At 40.7% G+C, this 20688-nt stretch overlaps 2 long non-coding RNA genes across 3 annotated transcripts in view; one reads left to right on the forward strand and one right to left on the reverse strand.

Annotated features, from left to right (window-relative positions):
- Positions 1-20688, reverse strand: part of LOC142829901 (uncharacterized) — a 169919-nt gene that overhangs the window by 24185 nt on the left and 125046 nt on the right. The gene's annotated exons all lie outside the window — the stretch shown is intronic.
- On the forward strand, positions 3806-20674 carry LOC142829745 (uncharacterized). Its single transcript, XR_012904487.1, has 5 exons — positions 3806-3908; positions 4038-4094; positions 5707-5844; positions 7183-7309; positions 20433-20674. It is a non-coding gene; the product is annotated as an uncharacterized LOC142829745 (long non-coding RNA).

The following is a 20688-nucleotide window of genomic DNA, read 5'->3' on the forward strand; positions in this document are numbered from 1 at the left end:
ATCCTATTGATTTCAAATGTGTGGGTTGAACCTCTCTAGTCTGGCACCCTCAGGACCTGATTGAATCAGAGAATTTGCCAAACCATGGGAGGTCAATATTGTCTAGAGTTACCACCAAAACTTCCACTGCTTACTGGGCTCTTAGAAGACATTTAGGGACAAATTAGAGCTAAATAATAGCACAGAACAGTCAGGACTGGTGGCTGTAAACAAACATTATGGACTGCAGGAAACTTTGCCACAGCCATAACAAGCAGATATCTGGCTAACTAAAACCATGCCGGACCACAGACGTTGTCTGAATGGAGAGTGCCAGACAAGAGCAGTTCAACCTGTTGTCAACTGAATGCCATACTGGTCTCAAATCTAGGAGCAGCACACTGAAACTACTAGCACTATTGTGGACATTAAGTGATTATCTATATGAATAAAGGTGGCATAATCAGACCCTTAGAAAAGGGCATGCTTCATTTTAAATATATTTTCCCTTCTGTCTATATTCCAATTCTTCACATATGTTAAAATTAACATTTTTCATATAATGCAGTAGTTATCTAGACAAACTCTAGCTGTCTTGATGAAAAAAATAGAATGGCAAGGGGAAAAACAGAACTACAGAATGCTATAAAAACTTCTTAATACTTGAATGAGCTTTCATCTTTTTGGTTAGCCTTTATTTTCCCCATCTTTACAGAAAAACTATTTTCCAGATTTGCTAACCAGGAACATATTGGAAATCCATTAAGTTTCTTTGTTATGACAGCTTGCATGTTCTGGGATAGTATTTGCCACTATATGGCTTTACCTATCTTAAACAAGAACACTTCTGCACATCTATAATGCCTTGATAAGAAATATAGGAGGAATGATTTGCTCTCATAAGAAAGTCATATATGAAAGCATCTTGAAGTAAGTGATTAGTAAAAATAAATCTAATGATTTAAATATCTAATCTAATAAGGGTCACCCTTCATCTTTGAATGTTCCCTAGTTCCAGATTTTTATTCCTGGACTATGCTAAAATATTCTTGCACTATTTCATTAATGCCTGCAGTACATGCCAGCTGCTCCCAGGCTAGGTGCTGGAGGGGAGGGTGCTTGCTGGGTGTGCAGAGTGAGTCACTTTAGAATCTACAGTTCTCTTGCTGTCTATTATTGCCCAAAGAGAACTATCAAATGAACAACCTCCCACCAACCATCATTATACATGAGTACTGCTAATCACTGGATTAGGATGCTCCCAGACATTAAGTTCAACACAAAACCTAGGTAGTGAGAAATGTCAATATAGATTGCACATACTCTTCACCGAAATCTAATTATTAAGAATAGTTTTGAATAGCGCTGAGAAAACTATCAATCCCTGGGAAAGTCCAACATTCTGACATTTATTTTCAAGCTAAATCAGAAAAGTTGAAATTTCAACATTTTCTGCAGAATAAAAATTTGAATCAGATTGAGATTTGGACATATTCAGTTTGTGCAAATGACTCAAAATGCTTAGTTCCAATCATTTCAACATTAAACTGCATTTTTCCATGATGGTGCACTGCCTTTGGGATTGTTGTCCTGGATCCTAATGCTCCCATTCTCTCCATGGGACAGGCTACCTGGCCAGACTATATCTCCCACAACGCACTCAAAATTATTTCCTCAGTGTACCCCCACACAGCAGTGTCTGAAGGAATTTAGCAAATTGGCTTAGGGCAGAGGTAGCCCTGCAGGGACCCTGATCTGAAAGGCTACACTATGGAGCCTTCCAGGGTTTGAATTAGCAGGTCTAGTTAAGACAGCTAATTCAAACTGAAAGGGGCACTCTGGTCCATACCGTAGTCCTGCTTCCACAAGGAGTAAGGGAAGTCGAGGGAAGAGTGTTCTCCCTTTGACTTCATGCAGTGTGAATGGTGCCAAAAGTCGAATTAAGGTACTTCAACTTCAGCTATGCAATTAACATAGCTGAAGTTGCGTATCTTAATTTGACCTTATCCTGTAGTATAGATAAACCCTATGAGGGTATGTCTACACTACCCCGCTAGTTCGAACTAGCGGGGGTAATGTAGTCATCCACAGTTGCAAATGAAGCCCGGGATTTGAATTTCCCGGGCTTCATTTGCATGAAGCCGGCCGGCGCCATTTTTTAATGCCGGCTAGTTCGAACCCCGTGCCACGCGGCTACACACGGCACAGAGTAGCTAGTTCGGATTAGGCTCCTAATCCAAACTAGCTGTACGCCTCGTGGAACAAGGTGTACAGCTAGTTCGGATTAGGAAGCCTAATCCGAACTAGCTGGCATTTAAAAATGGCACTGGCCGGCTTCATGCAAATGAAGCCCGGGAAATTCAAATCCCAGGCTTCATTTGCAACTGCGGATGACTACATTACCCCTGCTAGTTCGAACTAGCGGGGTAGTGTAGACATACCCTGAGAGAATGAGGTCCAGAATTACAATTCATGCATGGCTATGTACCACAAGTTTAATGTTTTCTTGATCTGATTAAAAATTAAACATTCAAAAAATGTAATATTTTAATTTAGGCCAAACCAATCTGAAATGAAGTATGTATTTCATTTCAAATTTTCTAAGCAGAAAATGAAAATTACTTCAATAGAAAATTCCCAGTCAGCTCATGGCTGGGGAGATTTTGATTGTAATGCAATTTCCAACCTGGTAGCCATATAAATCTTTAGAAAGACACCTCTTTGTGTCCATGCTTGCAGCATCCAAAGAGTGAGGGGAAGATCTTCCTGAAGCTTCTAGTGCACCAATTCACTGCAAAATAATCAAATGGTATAACCCTGTAGATGAAAGGGTTGTGGAATGCTTTGCACATAACAGGGGTTGTTCCACTTACTTGGGTCTTCACAGAGGCTATGAGAACAATTCTCACTACCCAAAAAAATACATTTACAATTCCATGAAATCTACAAATAATTTCCTCTCCATTTACACATGAATAAGGAACATGTGTATGTCTCACCATAAGAAAAAAATGTCACCATGAGGTAAAACAGTATTTTTTTAAAAGAGAAAATGTCATCCTGAAGAATATTTGGGGCAAAAATTATTTTGATTCTGTGAAATCTGGCCAAGTTTGAGGTGAGCAAAAATGGCAGTTTTACTCTGGATCAAATTTCTAAATTTCTGCCTCAGAATGTGTTCATTAGCACATAATTTGGAAAGCAGTCCCTATTCAAACAGCTGCATCAATGATCCTACATAGCTAAATGGACAAAGCTTACTTCCCTGCCATGCTACAGAATGCCATTTGATCTGTTCAGATATATTTTGTATTGGCTAGGGAGTGACAAAAACATTTCCATCCTAAATACTACCATTGAATATCTACTTCCTTAATTCGCGGGAAAAGCATGTGAACACCTCCAAAGGTGTTCCGCTATCCATTAGCTAACAGGCATTTAAAATGGGGCCATCATCATGAAAAAGCTGAGAGAATGAATTGGGATTTTGTAAGAATGTTCCGCAATCTGAGCTTTGGAAAAAGAATATAAAAACAATTCACTCTAGACCTAAAATTATTTACCAAATAAAATGACTGCATCACACAAACTTTTAGCATTTCCAAACACCTCATCACCTGGTACAGCTTATGAGTGTTTGCTGTGTCTGGTTAGCAGTAACTTCTGTCAATTTGTCTAAGCCACCATGTTGAGGTTTTTTTTAATTAAAACTACTGAGATGGAATCAGTTCCTCTCAGCATTATGCCTCTCAGCTGTTTCTCATTTCATGGCTAATTTTATAGCCAGACAAATTTACCTGTACCACACGCAGAGCTTGTTTTCTGAGAGGAAAATTAGGGGGCTAGGAGAAATGCACTAGAATGAAAGAAGGCCTCCTTGTCTAGACTGTCATCATTCACAGCAGGAAAGTGATGCAGGAAAGACACATGTGAGTAGAGCTACAAACCATTTTCAGTCTCTGCTTTGAGACTCAGGTACAGTATTAGCTGAGCATTTGCCATTCACTCTTTCCTAACATGCTCTCTCCCTCTCTCCAATTCTCCATGTGGTGGAAAAGGCATGTTTTTTTCTCCATGCTAGTGGAAGAAAGAGGAATCACTTTGCTTTTTCTTAGGTATGTATTCCTGCAGAATGAGTGTTACATTGCACAGTGTATTTTAGTAACAGAGGTTCAATGTTCTGAATGGTATATTATGCCAGTATTCCTCTTATTAAGTGAGCCATCACACACAGCACAGTTCCACACTTCCAGCCTTTTCCCTATATTTTAATAGTTTGTTTTCCCACAACTCTCGGGCATCTGAAAATATCAGTCTGATTTTACTGGGGAGGTAAGATTAGGTCCTGATCCTATCAAACTTTAATTAGATGAGTGATCTCTGCACATTTGAGCAAATTTATCTACTCCAGTTCACTACATGTGGGGCTAATCATGTGAACACAGACTATTCATATGAGTAAGTGTTGACAAGATTGGCTGTTTACTATTTTAAAAGCAGAGTTTTTTTTCCACAAAGAAATGTGTTGGTTTCTGCATATTTCTGCAGGTTGCACATTTGCCTCTAGTCAATTATTACAGTCCCCAAGTTCAGCAGAAAAATAATTCCCATGCACTTATTAAGATATCCAAACATCTTGCCTACATATGAACAAATTTTATTATCCTGTTTAGTTTTTATAATATTATATCTAAATATAATTTCTCTTAAAGATAAAACAAGAGATTTGACTTTAGTTATTTTATTCCATATATTCTCATCCAAAATATTGATACACAAAACACACATCTATGTGTGATTTCTGTGCCAATTTTCTGGGAAGACTAAATCTATACATATATGCATGCACGTGCACACACATCAAGAAATCTATCTCTCTCCAAATCTCACAGACAACCCCACAAAAAGTCCATTTGGTTGGGCTTCATGGAGAGCAGGATGAAAATTTCACTTATTTTGAACTCTAGTGAGTTTTGGGTTATCTTACAACCTAAGGTGCATTGACAACTGTTGTAATATGTATGATTTAATACATGCAGTCCCTTTTATGTGGACATATATGGTTTACTACAAATTATAAAAAAACTATTGTTAAAATAAAATGTGTTCTACTTTTACAGCACCTGGCCCACTGAGGCACTAGTCTGTGACCTCATCTTCTAGGCTTTCTGGAATACAAACAGTTCATAATAAATAATAACAATAATAATATATCCACAGTCAATGGCAAATTGCTCACTTTGAACACAGTTCAACAAAGCACACAGCTAAGTCCATCCCTGTTCAAATAAGCATTTCCAAAGTTAAGCATCTGCTTGAGAGCTTTGCTAATCATGAGCATTATTCAGAACTGTAGAGGTTCCCCATATTTTGTTTTACCCACAGTTACCTTTGCTGAACTGTTGAAGTCCCTTTGTATATTGGTGCATTTACCAGGTATATGTGATATAGTTGTTTTGTGTTCTTTTAAGTAATGCAGTTGTTATGGAGTTTGCCTGACTGAAATAAGACTGTACAATTACGTGTGGTTGAAAATCAGGAGCCATGGAGTATATGCTGAAGATAAATTACAAACTCTGGTACCTGCATGCACTTTCTGAATTTGTAACTGAGTATATTTAATTTTTTTAGCTTTTACGGGTTGCTTGTGGGAGCCATGTTAGGCAAATAAAAAAGTCAAAACAAAAGTTGAGATTGCCTAACTTGTTCTCTTGATCTTTTCATTAGACTGCATTTTGCATATATTGTTGTTACAAATTAAAGATGGCCAAAAAAAAAAAATCAATCATCAAGCAAGAAAAAAATATAGTGCAATCCCCCCCTCCAAGAAATTATCTGAGGAAGACAAAAGAGGTTCAGTAAAAGGTAAGTAGTCCAAACTTCTAAGCTTATTTCTGATTTCTTAGTAGGAGCAAGTGCTTCCTAGCTGTGCATTGGGGAAAAAATGAACCCATCCAAGCACAATCCATTGGTTTGAAAAGGCCGGGTTGCACTTCCTATACAAAATTTCACCAAAAATACATAAATACATCCTGTGATTGCTATACCATTTAGCTTCCTTTCTCAGATTATAAGTAAAATCATCCTTCAAAAACTGATAAAAGACAGGATACATTGGATTGCTTTGTCTTAAAATACAGGCAGAGATTTTTTTTTTTTTATGATGCAGCAGCAGACGGCATAGTTGTCTTTATAGGTACAATCCTACAATATGCTGACCTCTCAGGCTCCTTTCAATGAAACATGTGCTCACATGTTTAGATGAACTGAGGCCCAACACCCTGCACACTGCATGATCTAAGCCTAAATTCCTGTCATCTCAACCCTCTCTGCTACACCCTCATACACATGTCTTGAACTTTTATGGTTGTTCTGTAATATCACCTTCATGTTTTGTCTACTTTCCCAAATATAGCTCTTAAAATGCATGTACCCCCAAGTAATGGATCATAAAACTAAAAGACCTTTGGACAAGAAAGGTGCTTGTGCCCCCATTGTTCCTTGATCAGAAGTGACCATGATGTCTAACTTTTATCCTTTGAGGTACTGCCACTGAAAGCAAGTGATATTTCTTTCCCCCCTTGGAAAGGAGGATAGACGAAGTTTTAGTAAGGCTAATCAAAGCTCTCATAGGGATAGTCTGGAGCAAGAATTGCTAGTGCATATTACAGTATCTTCTGTTCTAACCCTTGCCTAGAAATTATTTGGAGTCCTCCACATTTTTATTTGTAAAGGCTACTTAAAAGAATTACAACTGGGTTTTTAAAAGAGACAAGTATGTCTTAAGGCATAACATAATAAACCCAGGAAGTCTTTATGGAGAATATTAAATTCATATCCTTTCATGAAGTAAATAGGAAGGAAAGACCTGTCAGTTCAGACATAAAAAACTGCTTTATGACACAGTGACCTTTCTATAGTTTTGCTGCAAACGCTCACAAAGAAAGCATCTCCTTTCTCCTCAAGCATTAATCACATGAGCTCCACTGTGTCACCTGTCTTAATTAAAAAGAAAAATACAGACTCCTCTAAGGCCCCTTTGACAATGACAGTCTACAGTGCAGACTATCAAACTGAAACAAAAATGCTCAGCACATTTCAGGAAAGAAAAAATAGCGATAAAATAAATCTTATTTTGCTATTGGCCAGGGCTGAGATTTAGACAAAAAATTGAAAATCGAATAATTGAATTTATTTTTGCAGAATGATACAGTATGTCTCTATTGCACTGCCCACCAAAGATGTTGTTAGTGTTCATTCTAAAAAATTAGGGGAAGCGAACTTGCTGTGCCGAAGCCAGAAATCTCTCCAAGGACACTGAATGAACAAGGTAGGGAAAGACGCATTGTAAAGCTAGTTATATAGTAGAAAAAGAAATATGAAGCTTGCCTCTGAGTCTTCCTCTGAAATTAAATTATTCTCTACAATTTTCCTGTAGGCATGTTTCCAAGTTTAGAGATTTACCCCCCCCCCCCCCCCCATACCACTTTTGTCTACTTTAATTTATATTACGTCTCCTTTTCTATGTAGCAGTAAGAAATATCTTGGATTATGCTGAATTTTTTTGTCAATCAGAATGGTTATTAACTTACCATACTGAAAATATGCTGTGAATTATTCTTACAAGATTGGGGTACTGTGAAAGATCAAAATGGTATATACAAAGCTGACAGTGATAATCAACCTGCTTCTCCAAACACAATGCAATGTAATCATCTTCCTTATAGAGGCTTGAGTTCCTCTTTCAACATACTAAATTATATAAAATGCTGGGGATTAGAAATACTTTTTCACTATTGGTTGGATCCCATGCAGCTGACTCACAGGGGATTCAGCAGCCACTAGAGGGGAGACATACCCTAGTCAACAGTATTGAGACAGCTGACTGGAGCTAATAAGTCACATACCTAGAGTCCAATTTACTACTTTGCACCTGTGCACAATGTATTTCATAAGCAAACCACAAAATTCACACTTGTCCTTGTTGTTTAAATTCTACACCAGTGATGGGGAAAACAAACTATGTATATTGCTCAGACATTTAGTTCCAATATGCTGGCAGGAAGGAAACGTACAGTGTATTTTTAATATCTTAAAGCTTTTTAATTTTCTCAAATGCTTTAAGAAACATTTGTTTCCTGATAGTAGAAAAATGATGGAAGTGTGTTTGAAAGTAATGCTCTTTAGTAAATGAGAAAACAAAGAGCATGACAAATCAATCTTCTTGGCTTTGGTCAGAGGTGAACAGACTATTATTTTTAAAAATAGCTGTTCACCTTCTGAGGATTGCACACATCTTTAAAGCATCAAAATCCAATGATGTTTACAGCCTAAGCACAAATGTTTGAAAGGACCAATTAGTACCGCATTTTCTGGAAAATAATAGCACAGTAAATCTTATCTTTATGACAAAGACAGTAATATATGTTGGACATTACAGTGAGAAATAAAACAAGATGGATTTATCTTTAATGCCAGTTTAGCTGGTTACCTGGCCCCACAGACAAATTAAATTGGGGTTTCACGTCACAAATTTTCCAGACGTTTGTGTCCGTTATGATGCCATTAGCAAGGAGGAGACTAAAAAATTATTTAAAAAAACAAAACAAAAAAAGCTCTATGGATTTGTTTACTTTTGTGAATTAAATCTTATTTTTGTCTTCTCCATTTTATAAAATGAGCAGGACAGAGGTGCTGGGGGACAGGATCTGGCTCCTCTCTCTATAAATCTCCCAATCTCTAGCTCCTTTTCTCTTTTGTTCTCCCATATTCTCTTTTTTCTCAGTCTTTCTTGACTCTTTTACTTCCCTACTCACTACACCCATAGAATAGTCCCCTTTAGACTTGCCAGAGTTGCCTCTTCCAGATTTCCCTCGTTTTAGTCATCATTAGGTTCATATCTCCCATCTCTATTCATCTTTCCTCAATATCCAACATCCCACAAGACTCATCTATAGTTCTCAAATTTCTTTTTCCATACATCCTGTAAATTGTTAACCCCTTTTTTTTGACTCTTGGCTATTGGTAGTGACAGTTTATATGGCTTTATAGTAGGATTCATCTTGTCACTATACTACTAGGTAAACTTATTCTCCAAGTGGGCATTCACAGCGAATGAGTGTTCATTACATTTTAACGATAGATATGGCATGAGCTAAGTGAGCAATTATTGTAACATTTTTTTTTCAGTTGAACTACTTAAGTGCACTGTACATATGAAAAGTCAGTCCAAGTTTTACCATATAAATCACAGCTGCAGGGTTCATTTAAAAAAAGTTAATAATTTTGCCAGGAACCTCTCTCAGGCTTAATACAGTTCCCTTTTTCTCCTCACCCCCTTTACTTTTTTGCTTGTGTTGGTGAATTTGTTTTACAGACATTAAAAAACTGCTGTAGTGCCATAAGGGCAATTTCATATAAGATTGCTTATGTAAGTACACACACATTCGCAGTATGCAACCCAGCAAAGAAGTCAAGAGCCAAAACAGAAATGCAAAAAGGATTCTACCAACTCTGTGTGAAAGAGTGAATTTGTGATGTTGGTCTCAGTTAATGTAATCTACTGATTATTGGAATAACCTCAACCACTAAGTGTAATTATCAGTTTAATTCATAAACAGCACTGGGAAGTTCTTGTATTCAGGGATGATGACAGCTTCCATGGGTCCCTGGGCAAGATGTGGAGGGGGCCCAGTTTCTGCTCACATAAGGGGTGGGGTCAGGGCAGCCACCCCTGGAGTACTGCCCTGAGCATACCACATTGGCCCCCAGACAGCCTTCAGCCTTTAATGCTGCCCGGAGCACGTAGGGCAGTACTTTGGTGATGATTGAAGGGAAACTGCTGCTACTGCAGTAGCCAAGAGCCCCGGGCGCCTTTGAATCACCAGGCTCTGAGGAAACTGCCTCCCATTTCCCCTGTTTCCTGAATGGGATGAGGGGTAACCAAACTCCTCTCAGTATTCATTTTACAGTGTATTAACTGCGGAATCATGTTGAAACCAGTTCAGAGAATGGTGTGTCATGATTCTGTTCTTTTCCATTCTCTATAGGACCTTATACTCCTTCATTACCCTAGTATTTGAGTCCTTTCTAATAATGGCTTATTCTCATGACTTACATCTATCTTATCATATCATGACATGTTTAGGTGCAAAAAAGACTATTGTAGGTCATTCTTTAGAGGTGTTTCAGCATTATCAGACTGATGCTTTACCAAAGGGTTAGAAAAATACTCTCCATTAGCTTTTTAAAAGAACTCTTTTAAAACATTTGTAAAACAATTTTTTGTGACATAAGTGATGTATAGAATTAATGATAGTATGTGTTGGACAGTTGAGAGTTTGAGGCCTGTTGCTACCCCATCCCTTCTGGATTTTTAATGGCTCCCAGTGGAGCAGGTTACTATTTGCTGTCAATGAAAAAGGTCAAATCAGAAAATTTAACCCAAGCCTGCAGACAAGTTTATTGAGAAGTAATAATACCAGCAGTAAAAGGGTTACATCAATCACATAGTGCCTATGTTAGATATAACAACACATGAGAAACTATACATTCCCTTAAATGAGCCTCTCTTTCACAAACATACACAGACAGTTCTTGTGCTGGCCACTACCTGTCTGGAAAACAGGGAAGGTGTTTACTGATCTATAGATGAAGCTTCTTCTCTTCATTTGTTTCCCTCTTGTCTGGGTCTGGTATGTTCCCCTGAAGCAAGGCTTTGGTTGCCTTGAAGGCCCTCTGGTTCACAGTCCCATAATCCACACAGCAGAGCATCACTGGCTCCTCTAGGTGCTCACATTAATTCCCACCACCAAGCTAGCTAATTCACTTGATTCTCTTATTTTTACTCTACCTTTTCTCTCAAATAACTCACATGCTTTAAAAGCCTGCCCAGTGGGCATATTATTACTAATTTTTACCTAATTAGTTGGAACCACTTCTCATAGCACCTTCCAAAAATACTATCACCCCACTATTATTCACTCATTAATCATTCATTCTGGCCTTTGCATGCCATGCTTGACACTAAGTTATGGTGAACAGTCAGGGTGAGCTCCACATTGGAACTTTCCTCATTTAATATTTACTTCTGCATGGTCCCATGTTTACAGACCAATAATTCCAAAATTGACTGTATACACAATCCAGTTCACAATTCTTGTCACTGTTACTCAGCACATTTATTTTAGGTCACTTCTGCTCTTAGAGGCCCTATTCCCATAGTCCTCTGTTATTCAGTCATGTTTACATCATGTGCAGTCATATTCATACTGTTCAGTATAATCACAACAATTTGGCACCATCCCAACAGTCTGGTATGGGAAAAAGGTTTACTTGACAATATAGAGCCTTGTCTAAACATTGAGGTGTTAAAACCATGGGTCCCCACCAGATATGGGTAGACAAGACTGACAAAAGCCAGGTGTCACTCATTAGCTGTGCTTTACGGCAAAGAAGGTCGAGTGAAAGTTGCTTGCAAAGCAAAGCTGAAAACAAATTAATTTCTTCCTTAGTCAAGTCAAATAAACCAAACCTAGTAAAAAAAAAAAAAACAAGCTCTGAATGTCTCTTGTGGGAAAAGAGAAAATTAAGGTGGATGAGGTAATATCTTTAATTGGACCATCCTCCATTGGTGAAAGAGGCACACTTATGAGCCACTCAGAATTCTTCTTCAGGTGTGGGAGAGGTAAGAAATGCAGCAATGTGCATCATATCAGTTGTTTTAATTACCAGTTACTGTAGCTGCAGTGGGTCCCAGAGGCACACAAGAAGGGCTTTCTGAGCCACAGGAGGCTCTTTGTTTTTAAACCTTCTTAATAAATAATACCATGTGAGTGGGAAACTCAAGGCATGGTACTTATGTGGTGATCTCATGCAGTTTTGACTTACAGGGCTGTTTGTTCATTTCTGTTCCATATTTTCTTTCACTTATTTTCTCTGCTAATTTATTTCACTATTCTTTCATTTTTATTTTCTCCAGTAAACCTGGTAATTTGACATATTTTGTTGCTTTCTTTCTGTCTCTCTGTATGAGGCTTCCATTTTTCTGTTCCCTGTTCACAGGACATTTAATTGGGACAGAAACTCAACTAATGTAAATCAGCATAGACCCCTTTGTTTCAACAGAGAGAAGTTAATTTAGTCCAGCTGCTGATCTGGCTCAATTGACTCTTAATCCTGAGTGAGGAAAAGGAAAGACTTATGCTGTGAAAGTTAAACAACCACAAAAAAGAGTAGCCAACAACTTATTTTGGGGGGTCTTCAGAATATTGACCTTATTCCTAATTTGAACCTAGATCTGAATTCAACATTAGCAATTTTACAACAGACTACACTAAAAGCTCTCATTTTTGTGTGAGGTTGAAATCCAGATGCATATTTCATCAGCTTCAGTCCGTCACAGATAATGTGCAAACCACACTCAAAGAACAAGGGCCAAGAAATGTGGCAATCATAGAAATAATCAGCTATTATAATGCCTACGTTTCTGACCTTATCTCCTGTCAAGTTTCCTTGTCATTTGTTTTCCACAAATGGTGAAAAACTTTGTGTCTTTTGTTCCTGTCTTTCACTCATGATGTTTTCTTCTAAACTGCCCCATTTGAGTATCCCACCTTTATTAACGAACCACTAAACTTGACTCATTCAAATCCCTCCAAAAAAAAAAAAAAACCATTCCTGCCATTTCAGGGTGCATCTACATAGCACCCTAAAGTTGAAATAAGATACACAATTTGCACTACGCAAATTGCGTATCTTATTTCAATTGAATTTTGAAATAGCATACTTTGAAATTTGATGTCTCTACACAGCGCCAAATTTTAAAATAACACACTATTTGGACACATCCCTTAACCCTTGTGGAACGAGGGTTACGGGGATGCTGAAATAGTGCTTCCTCTATTTCAAGACCTATCTCAAAAGAACAGGTGTCAAAAGACGCGGAGTAGCTATTTCGGGATACTTCACGGAGTAGCTATTCCGGGCTAGCCCCACTGTGTAGATGTACCCTCACTGACAGGAAGAGAGGAAAGGAAAAGGGTAAATCCTGTGTTAACAGAATATTCCAGAATACTTTACAGAGTAATAAAGTGATTTTATTATTGATCCTTTGTCCCTCCATTCATATCACTTTTGTTTTCCTTCCCTCATTTTTTGACTATTCACAAACCTCATTTGTTGTATCATGTCACATTTACCTTACAAGTTTTTAGGGTGGAGGCAATATCCCTTTTTTTAAGACCCTAACACATGAATTAATAACAATCACACACACACACGACATCTGTGATCATTATAATGTGCATTTTTCATTCTGGTTTTCACTCATCTCTGGGCACAATTTACTGAATGAAGGCATTTTCATTCTGGAAATTACTCTCATCCAAAAAGGTTGGCCCAATCTTCTTCTTCTTCTTCTTCTTCTTTTGTATGACTGGTGTAGAAAAACAACAATTTCATCTGAAATTGATTGAGCTAAATGGCTACATCAGGAGCAGAATTTATTAGAGTTCTGCCGCCTTCATATTTATAAATTAGGCAGTAGGTAATTATATGCTCAATGGTCTGTCATGAAGAACCACACTCATACACCAGGAATTCCTTGATTTTTCCATTTGTCCATTAGATATCTGCATCTACCATGGTTGGTTCAAATTCAGTTCAGAGTTGACCAAGATCCCTGTGAAAGGTCAAATCCAGGAACCTTCTGTGTGGAATTGAGCACCTTGTGCTGATTAGTCTTGTTTATCCCAATCTGCTTTCCAGGCCTCATTCTGATCATGGTCTAACTGCTGAAACTAAATTAATGTTCCCAGAAAGGTTTGTGAAACTTAAGAAGGAGGTATTTTCAAGGTCCTGGTGAATAGGACAACATTTGTTCTCTTGCTTTCTCTAAACTTCATGGAATGCTGCAGGAGTTCAGTTTGTTGGTGGGAGAGTGATGTTAGACAGCACAGGTAGCCATGATATTAGAGTCAACTTTAAGGCAGGGGTGGAGAACCTCAGGCCCAGGGGGTTGGATATGGCCCCCAGCTTGCCTGGATCCAGCCCCTAAGGCTCAGCATTAGGGAGCCCTCGCTGGCACTCCAGCCCCCCAGCCACGCACCGGCAGGGCTGGAGCACACTCAGTCTACTAGCCTGGGCCCCGTAGGCTTTGGTGTGCAAGAGCAGTGGGGGGAGTGTCTTTCTGCTTCTCAGTCATTGGCTTCTCACTTTGCTTCTTTTTAATGTGTGACTCCTGACTGATTTTTCTGCGGGTCAACGACCCTGACCCAAAAAAGGTTTCCCACCACTGCTTTAAGGGTTCCCATGATGTAGTGATGTGATTTTTGCATCACTGTATGCATCTGGGTATTCACAAGTCATGGGAGACTACATTTGCTCCATTCCAGTGCAAAATATTCAAATATTACAGATGTTCTCAACACTGATTCTGCTCACTGGTCACACAAAATGGATAATCCTGCACTACACTATACTCACATTTCTACCATGTGTCAGGGAGTTGTTAGAGGAATTGTGCTTCCAGAGGCACAGTTCTTCCTTGTGCTATCCCTGGTACACAGGGACATTAAAGCCATGAAAGCTCAATGCAGCTCTGTAGGAAATGAATATAATCAGGCCCTAATTAAGGAATGAATTATAGATATTAAGGCCCCTCAAAATGTATTTCTATTGTGGATGTACATCCATTTAAATGTTCTAAGCAAACCACTCACATACGGCTTCCTCTTTTTCTGAGAAGTCCTCAAAAGTCCCGGGGCGGGGGTGTCAAAAACAAGTTTCAGGGGGCCTACCACCCCAGACCAGCCTTAGCCTTGCTGGAACTCAGGACAAAAAGCCAAAGACCCACTGCCTGGAGGTGAAGCCCAGAACTTCAAGCTCACCACCAGGGACTGAACTTGAGGTCTGAACCTCCTACTTTCTCAGGGTCCCCTGTGTCATGGGGCCTCAGAAAATTGTCTAATGCTGGCCCAGAGTTTTATATGCAGAAAAATGGTTGTTGTGGCACAGGTAGGCCATGGAGATTTTATGGCATACGAGGGGAGAGCTCAAAAAATAAATTTTGAGAATCTCTGCGCTGTGCTATCATATATGGGACAGATCCAGCTCCTCCTGAAATCAATGAAAAGGCTTCCATTTACTTCAGCTGAGCTGGTTTGACCCCTGTGTTTTATTCCTTTTGGATCATACAATTGACATTTACCTTTTAATATCACATTTGTGGAGAAAAAATTGAAACAAGCTGAAGAGCTTACCTGAAAAGGGGAAGTCAAATGTCATGTGGAAAAGAGGTGATCGATTAGTAGTTTAAAACAGAATTTAATGGATAAAGTTCTAAGTCCAGTGTTATGCAAGATGCAGAAGTGAAAGTAAGCAGGTGCACCCTGGTACGCAGCTCCGGCAAAAGCCGTCTAAGCTGCAGCAAAAGCCAGACGGGAGCTATTTAAAGAGCTAGGTTGCAATAGGATAGTACTATAAGAAATTTTAAGTTACTTTCACCGCTGGCAAGATGTCAAACTAAATGATGACAATGATTGGTCCTTACCGGCCTCGAAATCTATTAACAATACATAGTTATAGATAGTCCTGATTCTCCACTGCAGTACTACACTTTGATGTCAGTGAAACTCTGCTGAGATCATTAGGGCAACACCAATGAAAAACAAGTTAATCAAGTCCCTTTCTCACTTTGGCTACCTCCAGTCTACCTCTCTGTCGGCAGAGGGATGCAAATAAAGCACTTCAAAAATGCAAATGAGCCCGGGATTTAAATATCCCGGGCTTCATTTGCATACTCATGTTCCAGCGCTGTGCCGATCACCTGTCATTTTGAAAGTGAAAGTGCTATGTAACCCCGGTTCCCAAAAAGTACAGGATCTGTCAAAAAAGCTCCCCGCTGTCGGCAGAACTGCGGCTACACAGCACTTTCACTTTCGTAATGGCGCGTGATCGGCACAGTGTCGGAATGTGAGTATGCAAATGAAGCACTTTTGAAGTGCTTTATTTGCATCTTTCTGCCGACAGAGGGATGCAGTATGGAGGTAACCTTTGTGGTGTAATCACAGCCAGGAACAAAGACACAAATGTCATTGTACATCAGTTTTCTGCACTCCCTCAGTGGAATAACAGCCTTATAAGGAATGATGTACTCGAGTGCTGCACAATATCATCCTTTTCCTTCTCTCCATCTATCACTGTCACTCTCACACTCTGTCATACATACATGTCCTTTCCTCATTGCTAACATTTCACATTTGCCTGCATAATCTTCGTTTATCTGAAGTGTGTCAGGAATTAGGCAAAGATCCCTTTTATTTTCCTTTCTCACCTCACTTCACTCTTTTTCTATCATTTTAAAATGTAGACTTATTTTAAAAACATTTTGTCAGGAACCTGCCTGATTTATAAAGGGAACAGAAATCCCTGGGATTTTTTCTGCATCCTGCTGTAGAGGGTTTGACTGAACATGGATTATCATGCTATTAAAATAACAAAAAAACAAGTCATATTAAACATTCATGCTCATATGGGGAAGAAAAGCCCCAGTGCTTTAAAAAAAAAAGCTGGTTAGCCAGCCATGATCAGCCAAGGCTGTCTGACTCTGTTGTGTGAAGCCTGCTGGATTTCTGCCAATACTCACCTTACTGTGACACCAGCCAGCAGGGACCTTTGTGCATCCAGGCTGGAATTAATTCCACATTACAGTGAACACAAAAGAACAAAAACCTTATTAAAACACAGATTAGGCCCATTATTATATTAATTCCTTTTTGGAAAAGGAAGCTAATCCTCTGTCCCTAAATATTAAACATAACACTGATATTACAGTAGAGAGATAATACCCTTGCCTTTATCTTGGCCAGCCCTTGTCATCTTAATGAGACAACAAATGCAATAGGCTTGGTGCTCATGAACAAAAGGGGCCTCCAACTAGATAAGGAGTCAGGTTCCAGTATCAAAGAGTGCCTTGTCTTCCCACACAACATTGTGCTTCTAATCTCCCATAGAAAAAGTCCCTCTACATAATCTAAGTTAGTATTTCATGCTAAAAGGTATCATGTGGCCAAAATTACATCTGAGTTCTTAAATAATCATATTTTACTCAAAACATATTTATTGCTGACTGCATTGTTAAAGCAGGAACATCTAAATTTGGAATCCACAAATCAAAGTTCATTCATTTATGCATGGCAGTCCCATCCTGTGCTTATCTCTCTTATTCTTATTAGAGGCATTTTTTTCTATTGGATTCAGGCCGGGCACAGGGGAAGAAGTGGCTCTGCTTGCTGCTGTTCCCCCATCACCTCCAACTGGGGAAATGACATTGCAGGAAAGCTAGTGTAGGGATGCTCTGTTCCTGCACTTACCTGCAGGCTCCAGCCCCGTTGCTCTTAGTGGTTGGGAAGCCAATGGGAGAGATGGAGGGCAGGGGAGTGATGCCTGCAAGCACAGGGTAGTTCTGAGCCACCTTCGCCTCCCCAATTCTCTGCCCCCCAACACACTCTTCCTCCCATCCAGACCCATCACAATTACATCTGTGGGTCTGACATTTTAAAAATGTACAGCTTAAATGTACAATTTATAATTGTAACACTTATACTATAGATCTGAGGGTATGTCTACATTACAGCACTAATTCGAACTAACTTAGTTCGAATTAGTTAATTCGAACTAAGCTAATTCGAACTAACGCATCCAGACTAAAAAACTAGTTCGAATTAGCGTTTTGATAATTCGAATTAGCATGTCCACATTAAGTGGACCCTGAACCGGGGTTAAGGATGGCCGGAAGCAGTGCCGGCAGGGCATCAGATGAGGACTGAGAGTGTGGAGCTGCTGCCTCAGTCTAGCCGAGGGCTGTGCTTAAAGGGACCTGACCCCCACCCCGGACAGACAGTTCTCAGGGGTGCCCCGCTTGCAAAGCAGTCCTGGCTTGGAGTGCCCTGAGTGCCCACACTCGGCACATCACAGCACTCGGCCATCAGACCAGCTGCACTTGCCGTAGGCTGCCATCTGGGGAGGGGGGAAATTGGGGGGCTGCAGGAGAGCTTCCACCCCCAGAAGCCCTCAGAGCCAGCCCAGTCCTCCCCATCGGGGCCTCGTACCCCATTCCTCCCTCACCTCCTTCCACTTACCCTTCCCTAGCCCCCCTTCCTGATGTACAAAATAAAGAAAACGTGTGGTCAAAAATAGAATCTCTCTTTATTGAACAAAACTTGGGGAGACTGGGAAAAGGAGGTGGGAGAGGGGAGGGCAACTAAAATAATCAGAGGTTTTGAACAGGTCCCATATGAAGAGAGGCTAAAGAGACTGGGACTTTTCAGTTTAGAAAAGAGGAGACCGGGGGGGATAGGATAGAGGTCTATAAAAGCATGAGTGGGGTGGAGAGGGTGCATCAAGAAAAGTTCTTCATTAGTTCCCATAATAGAAGGACTAGAGGACACCAAAGGAAAGGAATGGGTAGCAGGCTTCAAACTAGTAACAGAAAGTTGTTCTTCACAAAGCAAAGAGTCAACCTGTGGAACTCCTTGCTGCAGGAGGCTGTGAAGGCTACAACTAGAACAGAGTTTAAAGAGAAATGAGATAAAGTGATGGAGGTTGGGTCCATGGAGTGCTATTAGCCAGGGGGTTGGAGTGGTGTCCCTGCCCAAAGTTTGTGGAAGGCTGGAGAGGAATGGCATGAGACAAATGGCTTGGTCACTGTCTTCGGTCCATCCCCTCCAGGGTCCTTAGGGTTGGCCGCTGTCGGCAGACAGGCTACTGGGCTAGATGGATCTTTGGTCTGACCCAGGACGGCCATTGTAAGCTCAGGGCTCAGGGTCGGGGGTCTCAGTGGACCACCTTGATTTTCATGCGCACCTGCTTCTGGGTGGCCAGGCTGGCAGCTCTCCTGCCCTAGACGGCCACTTTCCTGTGCCTAGTGCGGAGGTCGTGGACGAGGTCCACGATGTCTGCACTAGACCAGGCGGGTGCCCGCCTCTTGCGGTCCCAGGCAAGCTCCCAGGAGCCGCCAGCCTGGTCCTGGGAAGAGGGGGAGGCCTGGGGGGCATTGGGTGGCTGGCTCGAGCCGTGCCAGGTGCAGGATCTGCTAGCTGGGTGCTGGCAGGCTTGCACCTGGCACGGGAACCATAGCCAGCCCGTGCTCCTTTAAGGGCTCCGGGGCCGGGAGGGGGGCAATAGAGTTTCCCTGGTGTTGGCCAGAGTGGCCACCAGGAAAAGCTGGGGAGGGCTAGCCTCCCACTAGTTCGAATTAAGGGGCTACACACCCCTTAATTCGAACTAGTAAGTTCGAACTAGGCTTAGTCCTCGTAAAATGAGGTTTACCTAGTTCGAACTAAGCGCTCCACTAGTTTGAATTAAGTTCGAACTAGCGGAGCGCTAGTGTAGCGCCTATCAAAGTTAATTCGAACTAATGTCCGTTAGTTCGAATTAACTTTGTAGTGCAGACATACCCTGAGAGAGTTTGGGCGTGTGTCTGTCCATCTGTCTGTGAATCTGTTGGTTCAAGAACTCCTCTTAAACCATAAGTGCTAGGACCACTAAATTTGATAGGCAGCTTCCTTTTATCAGACATCAAAGTAAGATCAGGATTTTGTGGTGCCAGGGCAATGGAATGTGTCTGGAATATGATTATTACTCATAAAATGCAAAGGGAGGTGTCTGCCAGCAGGCACAGTTACACTGCAGAATGACCACAGTGGGGCAGGCACAGCGGTAAGAGACTGGCCGGTTAGAGGGCAGGGCTTTGGTTGCCAGCCACCATATATGGGTAAGGATCCTGTGCTGGTAAGCTACGGCCTGAGCTGTGCAGCCTCCCCTTGCCCTGGCCAGTCCTAGGGAGTTGCCACCTTAACAGCTCAGCCCTCCTTGCCCCCACTATCCTGGGGAACCACCACCTGGGCAACACAGCCCCACTGCCCTAGGAACTGGCCAACCTCTTGTACCTCCCCCGCCTCCTGCCCTGAGCCCCTCATCACCTTCCAACCTTGAGTTCCGTACCCACCATGCCCCCCAGTGCCCTTCCCTGAGCCCCTCCTTAGTGACTCAATCAACTCTGGGTAAACGTGCTAGTACCTTATAAAATAGAAAGATGGGAGCTATGGACAAGAGATGTCAATAAATACCTGCAATGCTGAGAAGGGAGGACCTTTCATATAGAACACCAGGGAATGAGTGAAATGTTTCAGAGGTGGATACTCACTGAACGTGCCCTGTTTGCATTCAAGAATGCCTTTTTTTTTGAAAGAGAGCTTTCCAAAAAAGATGTTCTTCTTTGAAAAATGAGGTTTACCGCGGTCGAAAAAAGTGCCACGTTCTTTTGATTTAATTTCAAGACCCAGGGGAAGTTTTTTCAAAAAAAGGCCACTTTTTTCGAAAAAACACTGTAGTCTAGACACACCCTAATATAAACTAAATAACCTTTTTCCATCTTCTTGATATTTGTACAGATTTTTAGCCGCTATATATATTCCCCAGCGCTTCATCTAGGCCACTTTATCACAATTCAATGATGAAACTTCCACTGTTTCTTTGGGGATGTGAAGAAAGAAAAGCACCATGAAAGAGTGACAAAAACCAAATACTTCAGTGCTGGATAAGTGGCTGGTGGAGAAAGCACCAAAAAACAGAAGAAGAGTCATTTTGCTACTACAGCAAATCAGGGATGGATTGGAATGAAAAAGAGACACAAAGCAGACACAACAC

Source organism: Pelodiscus sinensis, chromosome 6 (genome assembly GCF_049634645.1).
Source record: "Pelodiscus sinensis isolate JC-2024 chromosome 6, ASM4963464v1, whole genome shotgun sequence".
Lineage (NCBI taxonomy): Eukaryota > Metazoa > Chordata > Testudines > Trionychidae > Pelodiscus > Pelodiscus sinensis.